Source organism: Hypanus sabinus, chromosome 14 (genome assembly GCF_030144855.1).
Source record: "Hypanus sabinus isolate sHypSab1 chromosome 14, sHypSab1.hap1, whole genome shotgun sequence".
Lineage (NCBI taxonomy): Eukaryota > Metazoa > Chordata > Chondrichthyes > Myliobatiformes > Dasyatidae > Hypanus > Hypanus sabinus.
The window spans coordinates 105186756-105209867 of NC_082719.1; the positions used below are offsets into that span (position 1 = coordinate 105186756).

The 23112-nt window shown below is 44.6% G+C and overlaps 1 protein-coding gene across 8 annotated transcripts in view; it reads left to right on the top strand.

Moving 5' to 3' along the window:
* The window catches only part of LOC132405046 (zinc finger and BTB domain-containing protein 7C), a 313232-nt gene that overhangs the window by 155072 nt on the left and 135048 nt on the right, over window positions 1-23112 (top strand). The window contains exon 1 of one of the 8 annotated variants that reach the window (XM_059989757.1): window positions 17793-17924. The exons of 6 other annotated variants lie outside the window; for them this stretch is intronic. The gene's annotated coding sequence lies outside the window, so the exon portion shown is untranslated. Of the gene's footprint in view, window positions 1-17792; window positions 17925-23112 lie in introns of those variants that run through there. One more of the 8 variants, XM_059989758.1, reaches the window with a different exon arrangement.

Sequence of the window (23112 nt, forward strand, 5' to 3'; positions counted from 1 at the left end):
CTTTCATTTCCATTTGTGATGGAAATTGTGTCTTTCCCTGAAACGTTTCCACAGATGCTGCCTGACCTGCTGAGCTCCTCCTGCATTTTGTGTGTGTTACTCTGGGTTTCCAGCAGCTGCAGAATCTCTTGTATTAGTGAAATCCATCAATTGCGTACAACACAGCCCGAGGAGGTGCTGGGCCAGCCCGCTAGTGTTACCGTACCCACAACTCACTACCCCGAACCCACATGGCTTTGGAATATGGGAAGAGCCCGGAGGAGTCGGGTAACCCTTCCGGTCACCATAAGAGCATACGGACTCCTTACAGACAGCAACTGGAATTGAACCTTGACTGCAAAGTGTTACACTTGGTTGCAAGCTACCATGCCACTCATTATGTTATTATTCTAGTAAGCTAATCTGAAGATAGTTATTTCTAATTTTGAATGTATGATGTTCATCTAATATGATGTGGCTTTAAGGCCAATGCTTTATTCTCATGAAGAGATTCCTACATCATAATTTCTTTGTAGTGATGAAGTGGGTATTTCTCTCATTGTGTACAGGTCTGACAGAGTCTCCAGTTATGTGTTCAGGGAACTAACAATGTTTGCTTTCCATTCTGGCCGGTTTGCAAGTGGGAGGTTGTCAGGAGGTTTTGTGATGGTGGGTGTGGGAGAGTGCTGCAGGGGCGGAGGTGAGTACTAACAATTAAAGTTTGACTCAGCTCTGGACCCTGCTGCTGCCCACGTCAGCAACTGTTTATCGGAATGGATATGTACGCCCCCTCAGCTGAAAACTGGAGGTAATACAAGGGCATGGAAGGAAGAAGCAGAATATTTCTTCCAAGACTTATTCTGATTCTCAAGTAGTGCTTTATCTAGATTCTATATTTGGTGTTTCTCTCCTGCTCTTCCTTCCACCAACACCTCCAATCAAACAGAAACCAAGAACGAAAAGCCTGCTTATTGTACTCTTCATTATCCCAAGATATCTCAAAGTAATTACAGTAAATACTGTTTATTTTCAGTGTGCCCACTGTAGGTAGGTTCCTTAAAATTGTCATAGCTGTGGGTGGGGGGGGGGGGGGGGAGGGGTGCACACGTCGTGGAGATAAGCACCCACTACCTGTTGCTATTGGCGGACATCTCAAATAGCTTCTGACAACCAAGTTCATGTCCATCACGTGGGGCTTTCACCAAGCCTGGTGGAACCATTTCTACTGATCGGAAAAGGGGTAAAGGCGGGTTACTGGTGCTCTGGTCAGGTGGGGTTCGTCAGCTGTGATGGGCAGCTCATCCAGGAGAAGGGAAGCTCTGATTTCAAGGCTCCGTTGCCTTGCGGCCATACCACTCATGGGGAAGGCTTCAGGAGTGAACTCCAAGGGAAAATCTGGAGCTGGAGTCCCTAAGGTAGTCCTCATCGACTTCAATGCTGACTGGCAACTCCTGTGATGCCACTGTGTTGTCTCTGCCATTGCTTTGCGTTCATTGGCTGTGTGGAGAGGGGGGAGCCTGCTACCTAGCAACAGCTTGCTCTCAATATCAAACTGCCTTGGCTTGTGTACTGGCTTGCGTATCACATAGACAGCTAGGACACAGCGTCCATGGTCAACCCCGACCAATACTGCAGGAAAAAGTGGCAGTTAATTTATGCCCTGCAAAATCCTCCCCAGCGGGAATGTGATCATTTGTTTTAGTGATGTTCGTTAATGTTGTTAAATACTGGTCAGGAACGTGAGGAGGTTTGGTATGTCACCTAAGACTGGTAAATTTCTACAGATGCACCGTGGAGAGCAGGCTGATTAGTTGCATCAGTGCTGGTGTGGAGGGGCCACCGCACAGGATCGGAAAAAGCTGCAGAGCATTGTCGTCTCATTCAACTCCATCACAGCTACAAGCTGCCCCATCATCAAGGACAGCTTCAAAAGGTACAGCCTTAAGAAGGTGGCGTTCACCTTGAAGGACCTTCACCATCCAGGACTAACATCAGGGAGGAGGTCTGAAATGATGGATCAGACTCGATTGACCAAATGACCTATTTCTGCTCCTTTATCTTATGGTCATATGGATACAATCTCAACATTTAGGAACAGCTTCTGCCCCTCGCCATCAGATTTCTGAATGGTCCATGAATACTACTTCACTATTTTGCTCTTTTTGCACTATTTATTATTTTTAAATATGTTCTTTTTGTAACGTGTAATAATTCTTTGTTATATCTTACACTGTAGTGCTGCCACAGAACAATAAATTTCACAACATCCTTTACATCAGTGATAATAAACCTGATTCAGATTCTGCTCAGGCTCCCAAGGATTTGTTTGAATACTGTTAAAGGACCTTGGACACCCCGCTAGAAGGGCAGATGGGGTTCAATAATCATCTGAAAGATGAAACCCCTAAGAGTGGAACATTCCCTCAGTAAAGTACCGCAACATCGATGAGGGACTTTGACTCCACCCTTTGGAGAGTGGGTTAGACTTGCAGTGAGAATGAAAATTGTAAGCTGATCCCACTGTAAGTGCCATACCCACTCATGGAGAAGGCTTTGGAAGTAAACCCCGAGGGAAATATCCGGTGCTGGAGTCCCTAAGAGTGTCCTATATTGAGTTCAATGCTGACTGGCAGCTCTTGTGATGCTGTTAGTACCAAACTATATCTATCTCTGTCATCATAGAAAAATATAGATAACCTACGGCACAATACAGGCACTTCAGCCCACAAAGCTGCCCCAAACATGTTCCTACTATAGAAATTACTAGGCTTACCCATAGCCCTCTACTTTTCTAAGCTCCATGTACCTATCCAGGAGTTTCTTAAAAGACCCTGTCGTATCCGCCTCCACCACTGTCACCAGCAGCCCATTCCATGCACTCACCACTCTCTGTGTAAAAAACTTACCCTGATAACTCCTCTGTACCTTCTTCCAAGCATCTTAAAACTGTGTCCTCTCATGCTGGCCATTTCAGCCCTGGGGAAAAAGCCTCTGACTATCCACATGATCAATGCCTCTCATCATCTTATACACCTCTATCAGGTCACCCCTCATCCTCTGTCACTTCAAGGAGAAAAGGACGAGTTCACTCAATCTATTCTCATAAGGCATGCTCCCCAATCCAGGCAACATCCTTGTAAATCTCCTCTGCACCCTTTCTATAGTTTACACATCCTTCTTATAGTGAGGTGACCAAAACTGAGCACAGTACTCCAAGTGGGGTCTGACCAGGGTCCTATATAGCTGCAACATTACCTCGCGGCTCCTAAACTCAATCCCATGATTGATGAAGGCCAATGCACCGTATGCTTTCTTACCACAGAGTCAACCTGTACAGCAGCTTTGAGTGCCCAATAGACTAGGACCCCAAGATCCCTCTGATCCTCCACATTACCAAGAGTCTTACCATTAATACTATATTCTACCATCATATTTGACCTACCAAAATGAGCCACCTCACCTTTATCTGGGTTGAACTCCATCCGCCACTTCTCAGCCCAGTTTTGCATCATATCAATGCCCGCTGTAACCTCTGACAGCCCTCCACACTATCCACAATACCTCCAACCTTTGTGTTATTAGCAAATTTACTAACCCATCCCACCAGGTCATTTATAAAAATCACTAAGAGTAGGGGTCCCAGAACAGATCCCTGAGACACACCACTGGTGACGGACCTCCATGCAGAATATGACCCGTCTACAACCACTGTTTGCCTTCTGTGGGCAAGCCAATTCTGGATCCACAAAGCAATTTCTCCTTAGATCCCATGCCTCCTTAATTTCTCAATAAGTTTTGCATGGGGTACCTTATCAAATGCCTTGCTGAAATCTATATACACTACATCTACTGCTCTACCATCATCAAAACGTTTAGTCACATCCTCAAAAAAATTCAATGAGGCTCATAAGGCACAACCTGCCCTTGACAAAGCCATGCTGACTATTCCTAATCATATTATGCCTCTCCAGATGTTCATCAATCCTGTCTCTCAGGATCTTCTCCACCAACTTACCAACCACTGAAGTAAGACTCACTGGTCTATAATTTCCTGGGCTATCTCTACTCCCTTTCTTGAATAATGGAACAACATTTGCAACCCTCCAATCCACCGGAACCTCTCCCGTCCCCATTGATGATGCAAAGATCATCACAAGAGACTCAGTAAACTCCACCCTCGCCTCCCATAGTAGTCTGGGGTGCATCTCGTCCAATCCCGGTGACTTATCCAACTTGATGCTTATAAAAAGCTCCCGCACATCCTCTTTCTTAATATCTACATGCTCAAGCTTTTCATTCCACTGAAAGTCACCCGTATAAACTCCAAGATCCTTTTCCGTAGTGTATACTGAAGCAAAGTACTCATTAAGTACCTCTGCTATTTCTTCCGGTTCCATACACACTTTTCCACTGTTACACTTGATTGGTCCTATTCTCTCACATCTTATCCTCTTGTTCTTCACATACTTGTCAAATTGTCTTGGGTTTTTCCTTAATCCTGTCTGCCAAGGCCTTCTCATGGCCCCTTCTGACTCTCCTAATTTCTTTCTTGAGCTCCTTCTTGCTAGCCTTCTAATCACGGCCTAAGGATGTGCTGGGGGCAGCCCACAAGTGTCACCACACATACCGGCACCACAATCTTCAGCAAAATTGCCAGTGTTTACAGTTCTTCCTAGGCTTGTGCTGTGCCTGGGGGAAGCAAAGTCAAGTGAGAAATCAGCCATAATTATATTGTTCCTGGGTAGTAAAATCAAAATGTTAAAAAGACTTGTTTAAGGTAGTGGGGAAACTCACATTCTTGGGTTATTGAGTCAGGAACAGTTTTTTCTCTTCTGCCATCAGATTTCTGAATGGCCCATGAACACTACCTCACTATTTTGCTCTCCTTTTCCATTATTGACAGTATTTATTGTTTTAATATATTCTTATTGTAATTTATATTCTGATTCTGGAAGGATATTTCATTTGAGGGTTGGATTACGCATTTTGAGGTCTAGGACTCAAGAAATCAGGCTGTTTTGGGGGAGTCAGGAAGGAACTAGCATTTGGGGCACCTTGTCTGTGATCACACTGGGAAGAACAAGTTGCCATGGCAATACTTTATAATAGGCATTCCCAAATCAAGCAAGTCCATGTTAGCCTAAAATGCCCACACGGTACTATCAGTAGCCCAAATACTGCACGTCTGAACCGTAAAAGGTTAAATATTAGCTTTATTTGTCACATGTACTTTGAAGCATCAAAACATAGTGAAATGCATCGTTTCCAATAACGACGGACACAGTCCAAGGATATGCTGGGGCAGCCCACATGTCGCCATGCTTCCAACACCAACTTACTAACCCCTCCTAACCCGTATATCTTTGTAATTTTGAAGGAAGCCTGTTCGGTAATGCGGAGAACGTACAAACTCCTTCCTTCAGCCAGAACTGAACCCTACTCACTGATCTGAGCCTGAGGCTTCCATTGGTCAGGATGTTGACTATGGATGTTGGGCCCTGGCAGTCTAGATATGCAAGCCAGGGCAGTACAATATGGAGAGCACCCATGTAGCACACTCCCCCTCTCCATTCATCTGATGAACTCAAAGGTGATAGAGAAGGGATGCACTCAGATGGACAGTTTGAGATGTGTCTACTTTAACGCAAGGAGTATTATGAACAAGTGGATGAGCTTAGGGCGTGGATCAGTACTTGGAGCTATGATGTGGTGGCCATTACAGAGACTTGGATGGCTCAGGGGCAGGAATGGGTTACTTCGAGTGCCAGGCTTTAGAGGTTTCAGAAAGGACAGGGAGGGAGGCAAAAGAGGTGGGGGTGTGGCACTGTTGATTAGAGATAGTGTCACGGCTGCAGAAAAGGAAGACGTCATGGAGGGATTGTCTACAGAGTCTCTGTGGGTGGAAGTTAGGAACAGGAGGAGATCAATAACTACTGGGTGTTTTTTATAGACCACCCAAAGGTAACAGGGACATTGAGGAGCAGACAGGGAGACAGATTCTGGAAAGGTGTAATAATAACAGGGTTGTCGTGGTGGGAGATTTTTATTTCCCCAATATCAATTGGCATCTCCCTAGAGCAAGGGGTTTAGATGGGGTGGAGTTTGTTAGGTGTGTATAGGGAGGTTTCTTGACACAAGCCTACAAGAGGAGAGACTGTGCTTGATCTGGTATTGGAAAATGAACCTGGTCAGGTATCAGATCTCTCAGTGGGAGAGCATTTTGGGAGATAGTGATCACAATTCTATCTTCTTTACCATGGCATTGGAGAGAGATAGGAACAGACAAGTTAGGAAAGCGATTAATGAGAGTAAGGGGAAATATGAAGCTATCAGGCAGGAACTTGAAAGCATTAATTGGAAACATAAGTTTTCAGGAAAATGTACAGCAGAACATGGCAAATGTTCAGGGGATATTTGCGTGGAGTTCTGCATAGGTACGTTCCAATGAGACAGGGAAAGGATGGTAGGTACAGGAACCATGGTGTACAAAGGCTGTTGAAAACCTAGTCAAGAAGAAAAGAAAAACTTACGAAAGGTTAAAAAAATTAGGTAACAATAGAGATCTAGAAGATTATAAAGCTAGCAGAAAGGAGCTTAAGAATGAAATTAGGAGAGCCAGAAGGGGCCATCAGAAATCCTTGGCAAGCAGGATTAAGGACAACCCCAAGGCATTCTACAAGTATATGAAGAGCAAAATGATAAGACGTGAGAGAATAAGACCAATCAAGTGTGATGGTGGAAAAGTGTGTATGGAACCAGAGGAGATATCAGAGGTACTTAATGAGTACTTTGCTTCAGTATTCACTATGGAAAAGAATCTTGGCGATTGTAGGGATGACTTACAGCGGATTGAAAAGCTTGAGCATATAGACATTAGGAAAGAGGATGTGCTGGAGCTTTTGGAAAACATCGTTGGATAAGTCACCAGGACTGGACAGGATATACCCCAGGCTACTGTGGGAGGCGAGGGAGAAGATTGCTGAGCCTCTGGCAATGATCTTTGCATCATCAATGGGGACAGGAGAGGTTCTGGAGGATTGGAGAGTTGCAGATGTTGTTCCCTTATTCAAGAAAGGGAGTAGAGAGAGCCGAGGAAATTATAGACCAGTGAGTCTTACTTCAGTGACCTGAAAGGCAGGATTTATGAACATTTGGAGAGGCACAATATGATTAGGAATAGTCAGCATGGCTTTGTCAAAAGCAGGTCGTGCCTTACGAGCCTGATTGAATTTTTTGAGGATGTGACTAAACACATTGATGAAGGTAGAGCAGTAGATGTAGTGTATATGGATTTCAGCAAGGCATTTGATAAGGTACCCCATGCAAGGCTTATTAAGAAAGTAAGGAGGCAAGGGATCCAAGGGGTCATTGCTTTGTGGATCCAGAATTGGCTTGCCCACAGAAGGCAAAGAGTGGTTGTAGACAGGTCATATTCTGAATGGAGGTCGGTGACCAGTGGTGTTCTCAGGGATCTGTTCTGGGATCCTTTCTCTTCTTGACTTGGATGAGGAAGTGGAGGGATGGGTTAGTATATTTGCTGATGACCTAAAGGTTGATGTTGTTGTGGATAGTGTGGAGGGCTGTCAGAGGTTACAGCGAGACATCAATAGGATGCAAAACTGGGCTGAAAAGTTGCAAATAACCCAGATAAGTGTGAAGTGGTTCATTTTGATAGGTCAGTTATAAAGGCAGAATATAGTATTAATGGTAAGACTCTTGGCAATGTAGAGGATCAGAGGGATCTTGGGGTCCAAGTTCATTGGACACTTAAAGCTGCTATGCAGGTTGACTATGGTTAAGAAGGCATACGATGCATTGGCCTTCATCAACCATGGGATTGAGTTTAAGAGCCAAGAGGTAATGTTGCAGCTATATAGGACCCTGGTCGGACCCCACTTGGAGTACAGGTCTCAGTTCTGGAAGGAAGGAAGTGGAAACTTTCAAAAGGGTGCAGAGGAGATCTACAAGGATGTTGCCCAGATTGGGGAGCATGCCTTATGAGAATAGGTTGAGTGAACTTGGCCTTTTCTCCTTGGAGTGGCGGAGGATGAAAAGTGACCTGATAGAGGTCTATAAGGTTATGAGAGGCATTGATCGTGTGGATAGTCAGAAGCTTTTTCCCAGGGCTGAAATAGCTAGCACAAGAGGACCATTTTAAGATGCTTGGAAGTAGGTACAGAGGAGATGTCAGGGATAAGTTTTTTACGCAGAGTGGTGAATGCGTGGAATGGGCTGCCGGCTACGGTGGTGGAGGCAGATACAATAGGGTCTTTTAAGAGACTCCTAGATAGGTACATGAAGCTTAGAAAAATAGAGGGCTATGGGTAACCCTAGGTAATTTGTGAAGTTATTACATGTTCGGCACAGCATTGTCGGCCGAAGGGCCTGTACTGTGCTGTAGGTTTTTCTGTGGTTCTATATCCACTACTTTTTGTGGGTTTCTTGGCAAAAGAACTGTATTCTAAGAGGTTGAAAAAGCAAGAGAAAAATGAAACAAAAATAAACAGTTTGAAAACTGTGGAGGCAAAGGAGTGACCAACGATTCAAGTCCACACCCTGCATCAGGATTTACACTCCGTCGCCACTTTGTTAGGTACACCTGTACACCTGCTCATTAATCCAAATTGAATTGACTTTATTTCTTACATCCTTCACATACATAACGAGTAACAATCTTTACATCACATCTATGTATGAATGTACAATGTGCAATTTATAGTAATGTGTAATAAATAGTATGTACAACAGGACAGTCAATATAGCATAGAAATACAATTGTATCAGGGTGAATTAATCAGTCTGATGGGATGGCCTGGTGGAAGAAGCTGTCCCGGAGCCTGTTGGTCCTGGCTTTTATGCTGCAGTACCGTTTCCCAGATGCTAGCAACTGGAACAGTTTGTGGTTGGAGTGACTCAGGTCCCTTTTTACACACCTGTCTTTGTAAATATGCTGAATAATGGGAAGTTCACATCTACAGATGCTCTGGGCTGTCCACACCACTCTCTGCAGAGTCCTTTCACCACACAGCCGGTATGTACAGACCACATGAGATCCTCGGTGACGTTTTTCAATCCCAGATCCATGGTCCGCACCACTCTGTGCAGCCAGTCATGTGGCAGCTACTCAATGCATAAGAGCAGGCAGACATGGTCACATAGTTCAATCGTTCAGACCAAACACCAGGAGAAAGGTGATCTAATTAATTTTGACCGTAGGGTAATTGTTGGTGCCAGAAGGGATGGTTTGAGTATCTTAGAAACTGCTGATCTCCTGGGATTTGTATGCAGAACAGTCTCTTGAGTTTACAGAGTATGGTGCAAAAAAGCAAAAAAAAAACATTAAGCAGTAGTTCTGTGGATGAAAACACTTTGTTGATGAGAGAGGTCAGAGGAGAATGGCCAGACTGGTTCAAGCTGCCAGGAAGGCGACAGTAACTCAATTAACCACAAGTTACATCAGTGCTGTGCAGAAGCACATCTCTGAAAGCACAATTCAAAGCTTGAAGTGGATGGGCTACAGCAGCAGAAAACCACGAGTACACTCAGTGGCCACTTTGTTAGGGACAGGAGGTCCCTGAGTATATATACTGTATGCTACTTTTCACTCAGATTCAGGTACGTTCCAGCACCAACACAGCGTGCCCACAACGGTCAGCAGAACAGCACAAGCAACAACAGGAGAAGAAAACAACAGGACTGTGCGCACAATGGTGCCATTGATGCTGCCCTCTGCCCTCTCACATCTCCCTCATTTCCCCAACATTCACCCTCACCCTTTCTTCCCAGCACCCTAACAGGGCACTCCTTCCTGGCACTCGTCCCTGCAAGCGGAAGAAGTGCTACACCTCTTGTTTCTATCTACCATCCCATGAGCCTCTGCATCCAACACATCATTCTCTGCAACTTCCACCACCTTCAATGGGACCCTACCACTAAACACACCTTTCCCTCCCCACACCCTCTGCTATCTGCAGGCATCACTCTCTCCGAGAATCCCTTGTCCATTCATCCCTCCCCATTTATTCCTTCCTGGCACTTACCCCACAAGTGAAATATGTGCTTCATTTGCCCATTCACATCTTCCCTCTGGTCTATTCAGGGCCCCAAACATTGCTTCCAGGTGTGGCACACTTCACCTGCATGTCTGTTGGGGCCATTTCTTGCCTCCAATGCTTTTGATGTGGTCTCTTCCATATTGGTGAGATCTGACATAAGTTGGGGATCACTTCCCTCTATCCACAGGAAGCAGGATTTCCCAGTGTCCAAACATTTTGATCTTAATCCCCATTCCAACATGTCAGCCCATGGCCTCCTGTTCAGCCATGATGAAGTCACTCTCAGGTTGGAGGAGCAACACCTCATATTCGGTCTGAGTAGCTTCCAACTTGATGGCATGAATATCGATTCCTCCAACTTATGGTAATTTACCCCCTCCCCCTTCCCTCTTCAATTCCTCATTCTGGCCTCTTGCCTCTTCTCCTCACCTGCCTATCATCTTCCCACATCCCTGCCCCCTCTCTTTCCCTTTCTCCCATGATCCAGCCCTTTACCTTTCCCAACTATCACCTCCCAGCTTCTTACTTCATGTCCCCTCTCCCACCTACCTTCTAGCATGTCCTCCTTCCCCTCCCTCGACCTTCGTACTCTGGCATGCAGCCCCTTCCTTTCTAGCCCTGACGAAGGGTCTCAGCCTGAAATGTTGACTGTTTATTACCCTCCATAGATGCTGCCTGGGCTGCTGGTGTTTTGTGTGTGGAGCTCTAAACTTCCAACATCTGAATAATCTCTTGTGAACAGCAGAGTGAGGCCCTTTCCTCCCTACCCGTCCACTCACACACGCCTCCAACCCAGAGACAGGCTGCTTCTGGGCCTCTGGCCTCCGGTGGATTCAGGGTATCAGGCCTCAGATCCCCAGTGGACTTGCAAACCCATAAAACACAGCCATGGTAGATGGAGAAGGTGAGCCAAAGGGTTCGCTTCCATGCCAACCAGTTTCATTGAATTGGAATCTCAGTTTTGGAGATATCTTTAAATACAGTAGCAGCAAAGTCTGATCAGATGTTGTTTCTGGAATTGTTCAGTGATTATTATTTGTTAATTATAATCACATGTACCAAAATGCAATGAAAAGCTTTGTTTAGTACTAACCAAACAGATCAAAGTTCAAAGTAAATTTATTATCAAGGTACCTATTTGTCACTATATAAAATGCTGAGATTCATTTTCTTGCAGGCATTCACAGTAGAATCAATGAAACACTGCACCCAAAGACTGACAAACAACCAATGTACAAAAAAGACAAAGGGAAAAATAAATACAAATAAATAATACTGAGAACGTGAGTTGTAGAGTCTTTGAAAGTGAGTTCGTAGGTTTTGGGATCAATTCAGAGTTGAAGTGAGTGAAGTTTTGCATGCTGGTAACGTAGTGGTGTGGCACCTGAGGCTCCTGTATCTCCTTTCTGATGGCAGCAGTGAGAAGACAGCATGGCCTGAGTAGTGGGGGTCCTTTACAAATTTACTCCTCATATCTCCAACATTCACATCAGAATCATTAGTGTGTCTGGCAACACACACAAAATGCTGGAGGAACTCACCAAGTCAGGCAGCATCTATGGAGTGAAGTAAACAGACGACTTTTTAGGCCAAAACCTTTCCTTCAGGACTCATCGATTGTTTTCGGGCCGAAGAGTTTGTTTGCATGCTGACCATAGTTTCATCAAGTTGGCATTGCAAATTTGAAGAAATTTTGAGTGTGGTAGAAGCAAGACTTTGATCTGTTTCTGGGATTGTTTAATTGTTTTATATTTATAATTGTCACCTGCTATGAAAAGCTTTGCTTTATGCCATTCAGACAGATCATGTCTTACAGATTAACACTGAGCTAATGAAAAGAAAGGAGAGTGCAGAATATAGTGTTACGGTAGTAAGAACAAGTACAATGCAGGAAAATAAATAAAATGCAGGGGAGATAGGTTGGCATATCAAAAATTAATCTTCAGCAATGAGGGTTCAAGAGACCATAAGATATAGGAGCAGAATTAGCCCATTTGAGTCTGCTCAACCATTTCATCGTTTTTCTTTTTTATCCCTCTCAAGCCCCATTCTCCTCCCTTCTTCCCATAACCTTTGACACCCTGACTAATGAATGGTGGTTACCTATCAATCTCTGCTTCAAATATACTCAATGTCTTAGCCTCCTCAGCCATCTGTGGCAATGAATTCCACAGATTCACCACTCTCTGGCTAAAGAAATTCCTCCTCATCTCTGTTCCAAATGAACATCCCTCTATTCTGAGGCTGTGCCCTCTGATGCTAGGCTCCCCCCACTAGAGGAAAAATGCTCTCCATGTTCACTCTTATCTTAGCCTTTCAATATTCAATAGGTTACAGTGAGATTCCCGCCTTATTTTTCTAAAGTCCAGTGAGTACAGTCCCAGAGCCATCAAACGCTCCTCATACATTAATCTTCATTTCCAGAACAATTCTCATGAACCTCCTCTGATCCTTTGATACCTGCGGAACAGAAGGTGCCCTTGTGTCTAGTGATGGATGCTTTCAAGCTTTTGTTTCTTCTGCTGGAAGATATAGGAGGGGGAGGGTGCTTGATTATGTTGTCTGCTTTCCTGAGGCAGCGGGAAGTGTAGATGTATTCATCTGAAGGGAGGCTCCTTTCTATGATGGACTCAGCTGCGTTCAGAGCTCTCTGCAATTTCTTGTCTTAGTTAGTGCAGTTGCCATACCAAGCTGTGATGTATCTGGATAGGAATCTTTCTGTGATGCATCTATAGGAATTGATGAGTAAATGCTGAATTTCCTTAGCTATCCAGGAAAGTAGAGGTCTTGGTGCACTTTCAAATTCAAGTTCAAGTTTAATTGTTATTCAACCATACACATGAATACAGCTAAATGAAACAGCGTTTCTCTGGACCAAGGTGCAAATCCCAGAGTCAACAGTCACACACAGCACAGGGCACATATAATTACAATGAGTCATGAGTCAGTATTCATAGGTTCATTGTCCATTCAGAAGTCTGGTGGCAGAGGGGAAAGATCTGTTCCTGAAACATTGAGTGTGTGTCTTCAGGCTCCTGTGCCTCCTTCCTGATGGTAGCTGTCAGAAACACACTGAGTCTCAGCAATTTGCAGAACGGTAAACTTTATTTTTCGAGTCTGCAGAGTCGGACCCAACCAGCTCCTGCTAGATTGAGTGCCGAATTACACTTTGCACAGTTTTTTATACCCTACTTGTTTACGACTTTGTGAGTTGCACCCATGTGAGGTGCAGACATTCTTCCTTAATCTCATTACAAAATTACAAATGTGATTACCCTTTGGCCCACTTATCAGCCTCAGCGCATTAACACCGTTATTGTTCAACCGTTAAGCATTGAGTGTGTGTCTTCAGGCTCCTGTGCCTCCTTCCTGATGGTAGCAATGAGAAGAAAACGTGTCCTGGGTGATGGGGTACTTAATGTTGTATGCTGCCTTTTTGAGGCATCGCTCCTTGCAGATCTCCTGGATGCTGGGGAGGCTCGTGCCCATGATGGAGCTGACTGAGTTTACAACTTTCCGCAGCTTATTTTGATCCTGCGCAGTGCCCTCCTCCCCCCATACCAGACGGTGATGTACCAGTTAGAATGCTCTCCATGGTACATCAGTAGAAATTTGCTTGTGCCTTTGGTGACATATCAAATCTCCTCAAACTCCTAATGAAAGATAACTACCTTCATGCCTTATGCATCAATATGTTAGGAACAGGATAGATTCTCAGAGATGAGGACACCCTGGATCTTGAAATTGCTCACTCTCTTCTGATCCCTCTATCAGGACTAGTGTGTGTTCCCTTGTCTCACCCTTCCTGAAGTCCACAATCAGCTCTTTTCTCTTCCTGACGTTGAGTGCAAGGTTGTTGCTGCAACACCACTCAACCAGCCGATCTATCTCACTTCCTTCTGTCTTCTTGTTACTATCTGAAGTTCTGCCAACAATAGTTGTTTGATCAGTAAATTTATAGATGGCGTTTGAGCTATGCCTAGCCACACAGTCATGGGTAGATAGAGAGTAGAGCAGTGGGCTAAGCACACACCCCTGAGGTGTGCCAGTGTTGATCGTCAGTGAGGAGGAGGTGTTATTTCTGATCTGCACTGACTGTGGTCTTCTGTTGAGGATCCAGTTGCAGGGGAAGGTGTGGAGTCCCAGTTTTTGCATCTTTTTGATCAGGACTGTAGGAATGATTTTGCTAATTGCTGAGCTGTGATCCAAGGCCACATGATGGGCCAATGAGATCACATCTGTTGTAGACCTATTGTGCCATGGGCAAATTGCAGTGAGTCCAGCTCCTTGCCTAGCAGGAGTTTCTAGCTATTACTCACCTCTCAAAGCACTTCATCACCATAGATATAGCATCAACATAGCTTGAGTAGAGTACTTAGCATAGAAAGGGCAGTACAGTGGCTAGCATAACTCCTTACCACGTTGGGGACAGGGGTTCAGTTCCAGCCACTGCTTGTAAGGAGTTTGTACATTCTCCGTGACCGCGTGGTGCTCCAGTTTCCTCCTCCATTTCTAGTATGTGCAGGACCTGCAGGCATGCCAGAAGCATGGCATCACTTGAGTGTGCTGGTCATTGACACAAACAAGGTATTTCGCTGTAACACAAACAAAATGCTGGGGAAACTCTGCAGGTCAGGCAGCATCTATGGAAAAAAGTAAACAGTCAGTGTTTCGGGCTGAGACCTTTCTTCAGGACTAAGAGGGAAGTGGGGAGATGCCTGAGTTGTAAGCTGGGGGGAGGGGAAGGAGGCTAGCCAGAAGGTGAATGGTGAAGCCAAGTGGACGGGAAAGGTCAGGGGCAGGAGAAGAGAATCTGACAGGAGAGGAGAGTGGACCGTAGGAGAAAGGGAAGGAGGAGGGGACCCAATATGTAGTGAGAAGAAGTAAAAGGTCACAATGGAGAATAGAAGTGGGGTGGGAGGGGGAGTTTCATTGTATGTTTTGATATACAGTACAGTACAGGCCCTTCCAGACCGTCAGGGCACCCATCAGGAACTGAACTCTTAACTCCGGCAGCCTGAGCTGTAATATCGTGGGGTCCCAAAGGTGAAAGCAGAGATACAGTCAATAAATGAGCATCTGATGTATGTTCCTTTATCATCTAGATGTTCCAGAGATGAGTGTAGGGCCAGGAAGATGTATCTGCCATGGATCTGTTTCAGCAATTGGCAACGTGCAATGCCTCGAAGTTGTCTGGGAGGCTGAGTTGTAGTGTGCCATAACCAGCCTCTTGAAGTACTTCATGATTGCACTTAATTCCCTAGAATGTAGAAGATTGAGAGGAGATTTGATGGAGGTATGCAACATTATGAGGGGTATAGATAGGGTAGATGCAAGCAGGCTTTTCCACTGAGTGGGAGTACATCCATAGTTCATGGGTTAAGGGTGAAAGGTGAAATGTTTAAGGCTTACATGAGGGAAAACCTCTTCATTCAGAAGGTGGTGAGAGTGTGGAGCAAGCTGCCAGTGGAAGTGGTGGATTTAAGGGAAGTCTGGGTAGTTACATGAGTGGGAGGGATGTGGTCCTGGTACAGGTTGATGGGACTGGGCAGTTTAAATGCTTCAACATAGACTAGGTGGGCAGAAGGGCCTGTTTCTGTCCTGTAGTTTTCTATGACATTATGACTGCATAGTGGCAGACGTCAGAGATTACTAGGATGTTACCTGGGTTTCAGCAATTAAGTTACAGAGAAAGGTTGAACAAGTTAGGTCTCTATTCATTGGAGCGTAGAAGGTTGAGGGGGGATTTGATCGAGGTACTTAAAATTTTGAGAGGGATAGATAGAGTTGATGTGAACAGGTTGTTTCCATTGAGAGTAGGGGAGATTCAAACGAGAGGACATGATTTGAGAGTTAGGGGGCAGAAGTTTAAGGGAAACACGAGGGGGTATTTCTTTACTCAGAGAGTGATAGCTGTGTGGAATGAGCTTCCTGTAGAAGTAGTAGAGGCCAGTTCAGTTGTGTCATTTAAGGTAAAATTGGATAGGTATATGGACAGGAAAGGAGTGGAGGGTTATGGGCTGAGTGCGGGTAGGTGGGACTAGGTGAGATTAAGGGTTCGGCACGGACTAGGAGGGCCAAGATGGCCTGTTTCCGTGCTGTGATTGTTATATGGTTATATGTTCGGCACAAGTTTGTGGGCTGAAGGGCCTGTATTGCGCTGCAGGTTTTCTCTGTTCTATGTACTGGCTAAATACTGATTTCAGCACCACTGGCCGAATCCCACAAATTCAAAATTCAAGGTGGTTTAATGTCCTTTTCAGAAGTGTAAAGGAGAACAAAACAATTGTTGCTCTGAGTCCAATGCAGCACAAAAAAAAGATAAAGAACATAATGATATAAAACACACAATAAATATAAATACATAAGATAGCTTATATACATAGATTAATTGTATGTCCATAAAGTGACACTGGGGACAGGAGTGTCTGTACATAAGGTGACTAACAGGAAATGATAGTGGTGGTCGGGGGTGTGGAGGGGTGGGTTAGTGGGTGGAGGTGTGGATCAGCCTCACTGCTTTGAGAAAGTAACTATTTTTGAGTCTGGTGGTTCTGGCGTGGCTGCAGTGTAACCTCCTCCCTGATGGGAGTGGGACAAACATTTTTTAAATTAATATTTTTAAAAGTACAAACATCAGGAATTAATTTTCACCGTGCATCTACCAGAGGCCGCCAGCACGTCACGTCTGATGATGCCAGCCCTGAACAGCCCACCTCCCAACCTGGGCGGGTTACAAACACGGTGCGTGGCTTTAGCCGTGTGAGAATGTGTAGGAGAGGCTGAATAAACATTCCAGTGTAATAGGAGAGACAAGAGTAGGGGGTGGGAGTGGTGGTGTTTTAATATCTGGTAGCATGTGGTTAGATCACATTCCTAAATTCTGTCTTCTTGTGCAAAAGGGCTATAGGGGTTGCCAGCAGAATGAGGGGTGGGGTGATCCAGTTCAAACTGGCCTAGCAGCAGAGGGGCGTTTCCTTGGCACCTTTGATTTCTGCTCAACACTGCTGGCAACCCATTTAAAAGCCTCCACCAGTACAGCAGCATTTAACATTGCCGTTCTGCACTGCCTTTAAGGTTGCATTTAAATCAGCTTTTATTTTCCCTGGCTAACACTGCATGGGACATATTCATTGGGTGTAGAGAGTGGAAGGAGAGGGAGGGTGTTCCGGCATATTATAGACTACATCACGCCCTTCCTTAATTGCTATGGGTTTAAGCCAGTTCTACAATCTCTCCTTGGACACTTTTCAACCAGTCCCACTGTGTTCCCTGCGATGTTTGCAGGCGGATTCACATTTTAAAATCCAGCTTTTTGAGAATAGCCATCTCCCTCAGTTTCTCTTTCTCCGACATAAATATATAAACTATCTCATTTATTTATATTCATTGTGTTTTTATATCATTATTGTATTTTTTTTATTTTTAGTGTGTTTTTTGTACAGTATCAGATCCGGAGTAACAATTGTTTCGTTCTCCTTCACACTTGTGTACTGGAAATGACATCAAACAATCTAGAATCTTGTATCTCGAATCTACGAACAGTGGTAAACCACACATACCAATTCAAAGTTGACACTTTAAATCTCCAAACTATATTTCTGGGTAAAAACAATCACTTCTATATTCATATAAAGGATTGGCCTTTATCCATTTCTTGCCACCGCCCTGTGGGTTCTTTCCTTAAGTGCTGGGACCAACCCTTTCCCATATCCTCTTGTCATTGGCACTGTGCCCTTGCTGCTGGGAGGACAGGTGAGAAGAACTGCTCTGTAGCATGCTGAAGCAGTGTGTCTCACTGCTCTTGTCACTGCCTGCGCATCTCTGCCTTTTGGGCTAGTGATTCCCACAATAAGAAGCCTGTGCGTGTCTGAAACCACCCTGTCTACTGTAAGTCTTGCTGATCTTCATTCTCCTCTTTTTAAATGCTAGTCTGGTTAAATTTGTAAACAGAACAAAGTTTATGCTTTTTACTGTGTCTAAACAAGGATCACTGAACTGTGGTCAACATGTCCAGTCACTAATTTTGAGAGTTCCATGTGGGTCTTTTGAATAAAGTTAGTAGCGAAGAACTGCTGTTTTTTTTAACTATCTATGTTGTTCCCAGTACATTGAGGATGGGGAGCAAATTCAGTGTGCATTAGATAGGAATCAGAGAGAGAGGCGCACAGTTAGAAACCTGGAGCTCGTTATTTTCCCTTCTCAGGAGAGCTTGATTGTTCCCATTCGGTATGAACAATGGCAGTACTTTACTGTGTAAAGCACCAGGCTTTTGAATAACTCATAAAGCACTTAGTAAATGTTGAATTTTTGAGTACAGTATTAATCGGCATATAATTAAGCCTGTTTTTCTCTTGACTCTCTTCCAACTAAGCTGCTGATCACTAACTTTGCTTCCTTCTCCATGTAACCTCATGCTGCATGGTGAACTGATAGAGGTGTATATGATGATGAGAGGCATTGATCATGTGGATAGCCAGAGGCTTTTTCCCAGGCCTGAAATGGCTAAAACAAGGGGGCAAAATTTTAGTCTTTTCACAGGTGTTGCATTCAAAATCATTCAAAGCACATTCCCCTCTCTTTCCTGCCTTCACCACCCTTCATTCCCTTTGCAAATCTCCTTCTCTCAGAATCAGAGCTATTGTCTTTATTTTCCTGTAAATGCATGCAAGAAAATGAATCTCAGGATAGTACGTATATGACATATACATTGATATACGGTATGTTGTGAAATTTCTTTTACAAAGGCGATACGGTACAACGCATAAATGATTACTATTAGTTACAATAGGCATATATAAAAAAATAAGTAAGTTGTGCAAAAAGAGAGCAAAATAGTGAGGTAGTGTTCATGGGTCCATAAGTGTGAAGTGACAGTGGAGGCAAAGAAGCTGTTCCTCAAACATTGAGTGTGGGTCCAGACTCCTGAACCTCCTTCCTGACCAAGTAATGAGAATTGGGCATGCCCTGGATGGTGAGGGCCCTCAGTGATGGGTGCTGCCTTCTTAAACTTTCAACTCTTTGGACATATTGTTACCTCCTACCTCCCTAAGTGTTTAATGTTAAAACCATCAAGGCATTAAAAATAATTAATCAGAGTTGATGGAGTCATGCTGAATTTGTTAAGCTTCCTGAGGAAGTAGAGGTGTTGGTGGTGTGTTGTGATAGTGTGGAGGGCTGTCAGAGGTTACAGCAGGACATTAATAGGATGCACAACTGTGTTGAGAAGTGGCAGATGGAGTTCAACCCAGATAAGTGTGAGGTGGTTCATTTCGGTAGGTTAAATTTGAAGACAGAATATAATATTAATGGTAAGACTCTTGGCAGTGTGGAGAATCAGAGAGATCCTGGGGTCTGTGTCCATGGGACACTCAAAGCTGCTGCACAGGTTGACAGCATTGTTAAGAAGGTGTATGGTGTGTTGACCTTCATCAACCATGGGATTGAGTTCTAGAGCCGTGAGGTAATATTAAAGACCTTAGTTAGACCCCACTTGGAGTACTGTGTTCATTTATGGTCACCTCATTACAGAAAGGATGTGTATGCTATAGAGGGAGTGCAGAGCAGATTTACAAGGATGTTGCCTGAATTGGAGAGTGTACTTTATGAGAATAGGTTGAGTGAACTCGGCCTTTTCTCCTTGGAGCTGCGGAGGATGAGAGGTGACCTGATAGAGGTGTACAAGATGATGAGAGGCATCGATCATGTGGATAGCCAGAGGCTTTTTCCCAGGGCTGAAATGGTTAACACAAAGGGGCATAGTTTTAAGGTGCTTGGGAGTGGGTACAAGGGGAGTCAGGGTAAGTTTTTCACACAGAGAGTGGTGGCTGCATGGAATGCACTGCCGGTGACGGTGGTCGAGGCGGATACAATAGAGTTTTCTAAGAAACTCATATGTAGATGGAGCTTAGAAAAATAGAGGGCTCTGCAGTAGGGAAACTCTAAGAAGCTTCCAGAGCAGGTTACATGGACAGCACAACATTGTGGGCCGAAAGGCCTGTAATGTGTTGTAGATTTCTATGTTTTATGTTCTGTATCCCATGTTCTAAAGCTTTCTTGGCCATGACATCAGCGTGGTTGGAGCAGGTCAGATGATTGGTGACATTCACACCTAGAAGGTCCAACCCTCTCTAACACCTTTAATGTAAACAGGAACACTGCCCACTTCCCGCAAAGATCAGCACTTTGCTTTTGCTGACATTGAGGGAAAGGTTAGAAACAAAAAACATAGAAAATCTACAGCACAATACAGACCCTTCGATCCACAAAGTTGTGCCCAACATGATCCTACCTTAGAACGACTGTGTGGTGCGTGGCCAAGTGGTTAAGGCGTTGGACTAGTGATCTGAAGGTCGTGAGTTCGAGCCCCAGCCAAGGCAGTGTGTTGGGTCCTTGAGCAAAGCACTTACTGGGTGTTCCAGTCCACCCAGCTGAAAATGGGTACCGGCAAAATGCTGGGGGTTAAGCTTGCAATAGACTGATGTCCTATCCAGGGGGTGGGGGGCTCATACTCTCAATCACAGATACCGGCATAAGCACTAGCCTGATGAGCCTATAATGCTTGGGACAGACTTTAACCTTCTTTTAGAATTACCTAGGCTTTACCCATAGCCCTCTATTTTTCTAAGCTCCATGTAGCCATCCAGGAGTCTCTTAAAAAACCCTGTCGTTTCCGCCTCCACCACCGGCAGCCCATTCCACGCACAGACCACCCTCTGCGTAAAAAATCTTACCCTGACATCTCCTCTGTACCTACTTCCAAGCACCTTAAAACTGTGCACTCTTATGCTAGCTATTTCAGCCCTGACTATCTACACAATCAACGCCTCTCATCACCTTATACACCTCTATCGGGTCACCTTTCATCCTCTGTCGCTCCAAGGAGATAAGGCTGAATTCACTCAAACTATTTTCTTAAGGCATGCTCCCCAATCTAGGCAACGTCCTTGTAAATCTGCTCTGCACCCTTTCCACGTCTTTCCTGTCGTGAGGCGACACAACAATGTATATCCAACTCACTGTTACCGGAGATGCTGCACACTACAGTGCAAACTTGTTCTCAGAGTTAGAGCAGAGTCTGCCCACGCAGCCACGAGTGTACAGGGAGTAGAGCAGAGGGCAGACCTTCAATGATGATGTCATTTTCAGAATTACATATTTACAATGGAAACACACTCCATCTGACTGAACCCAATCCCAATGTCCAGTCTGAGAACAAAACACAGATAGCCAATACATATTACTGCTGTTAGTGTTGATGGATGACTGCAAACAGACAGATTATTAATTGACTAAACAGACTTATGTTGACTGTGGCAGGGACACATCTTTTACAATGTGTTAATACTGAAAATGACCATGAAGAGATTTCCCTGATCTCATCATGGGAATTTCAATGAGGCCCGATTGACATGCACCATAAGACATAGCAGAACTAGGCCACTCAGCCCATCGAGTCTGCTCTCCCATTCCATCATGGCTAATCCCAGATCCCACTCAATCCCATACACCTGCCTTCTCACCAGATCCTTTGATGCCATGACCAATCAGGAATCTATCAACTTCTGCTTTAAGTATGCCCATGGACTTGGCCTCCACCACAGTCTGTGGCAGAGCATTCCACAGATTCACTACTCTCTGGCTAAAAAAATCCTCCTAGCCTCTGTTCTAAAGGGTCCCAAGACTGATATGGGGCCCAAAACTGTTGACAATACTCTAAGTGCAGCCTGACTAGTGTTTTATAAAGCCTCAGCATTATCTCCTTGCTTTTATATTCTACTCCCGTTGAAATAAATGCCAACATTGCATTTGCTTTCTTTACCACAGACTCAACCTGTAAATTAACCTTCTGGGAGTCTTGTACAGGACACTCAAGTCCCTCTGCATCTCTGATGTTTTTGAATTTTAGACAATAGACAATAGACAATAGGTGCAGAAGTAGACCATTCGGCCCTTCGAGCCTGCACCACCATTCTGAGATCATGGCTGATCATCTACTATCTATACCCGGTTCCTGCCTTGTCCCCATATTCCTTGATTCCCCTATCCATAAGTTACCTATCTAGCTCCTTCTTGAAAGCATCCAGAGAATTGGCCTCCACTGCCTTCCGAGGCAGTACATTCCAGACCCCCACAACTCTCTGGGAGAAGAAGTTTTTCCTTAACTCAGTCTTAAATGACCTACCCCTTATTCTCAAACCATGCCCTCTGGTACTGGACTCTCCCAGCATCTGGAACATATTTCCTGCCTCTATCTTCTCCAATCCCTTAATAATCTTATATGTTGCAATCAGATCCCCTCTCAATCTCCTTAATTCCAGCATGTACAAGCCCGGTCTCTCTAACGTCTCTGTGTAAGACAGTCCGGACATCCCAGGAATTAACCTCGTGAATCTACGCTGCACTTCCTCTACAGCCAGGATGTCCTTCCTTAACCCTGGAGACCAAAACTGTACACAATACTCCAGGTGTGGTCTCACCAGGGCTCTGTACAAATGCAAAAGGATTTCCTTGCTCTTGTACTCAATTCCCTTTGTAATAAAGGCCAACATTCCATTAGCCTTCTTCACTGCCTGCTGCACTTGCTCATTCACCTTCAGTGACTGATGAACAAGGACTCCTACATCTCTTTCTATTTCTCCCTTACCTAACTCTACACCGTTCAGATAATAATCTGCCTTCCTGTTCTTACTCCCAAAGTGGATAACCTCACACTTATTCACATTAAACGTCATCTGCCCACTCACTCAGCCGATCCAAGTCACCCTGAATTCTCCTAACATCCTCATCACATGTCACACTGCCACCCAGCTTAGTATCATCAGCAAACTTGCTGATGTTATTCTCAATGCCTTCATCCAAATCGTTGACGTAAATTGTAAACAGCTGTGGTCCCAATACCGAGCCCTGTGGCACCCCACTAGTCCCCACCTGCCATTCCGAGAAACACCCATTCACCACTACCCTTTGCTTTCTATCTGCCAACCAGTTTTCTATCCATGTCAATATCTTCCCCCCAATGCCATGAGCTCTGATTTTACCCACCAATCTCCTATGTGGGACCTTATCAAATGCCTTC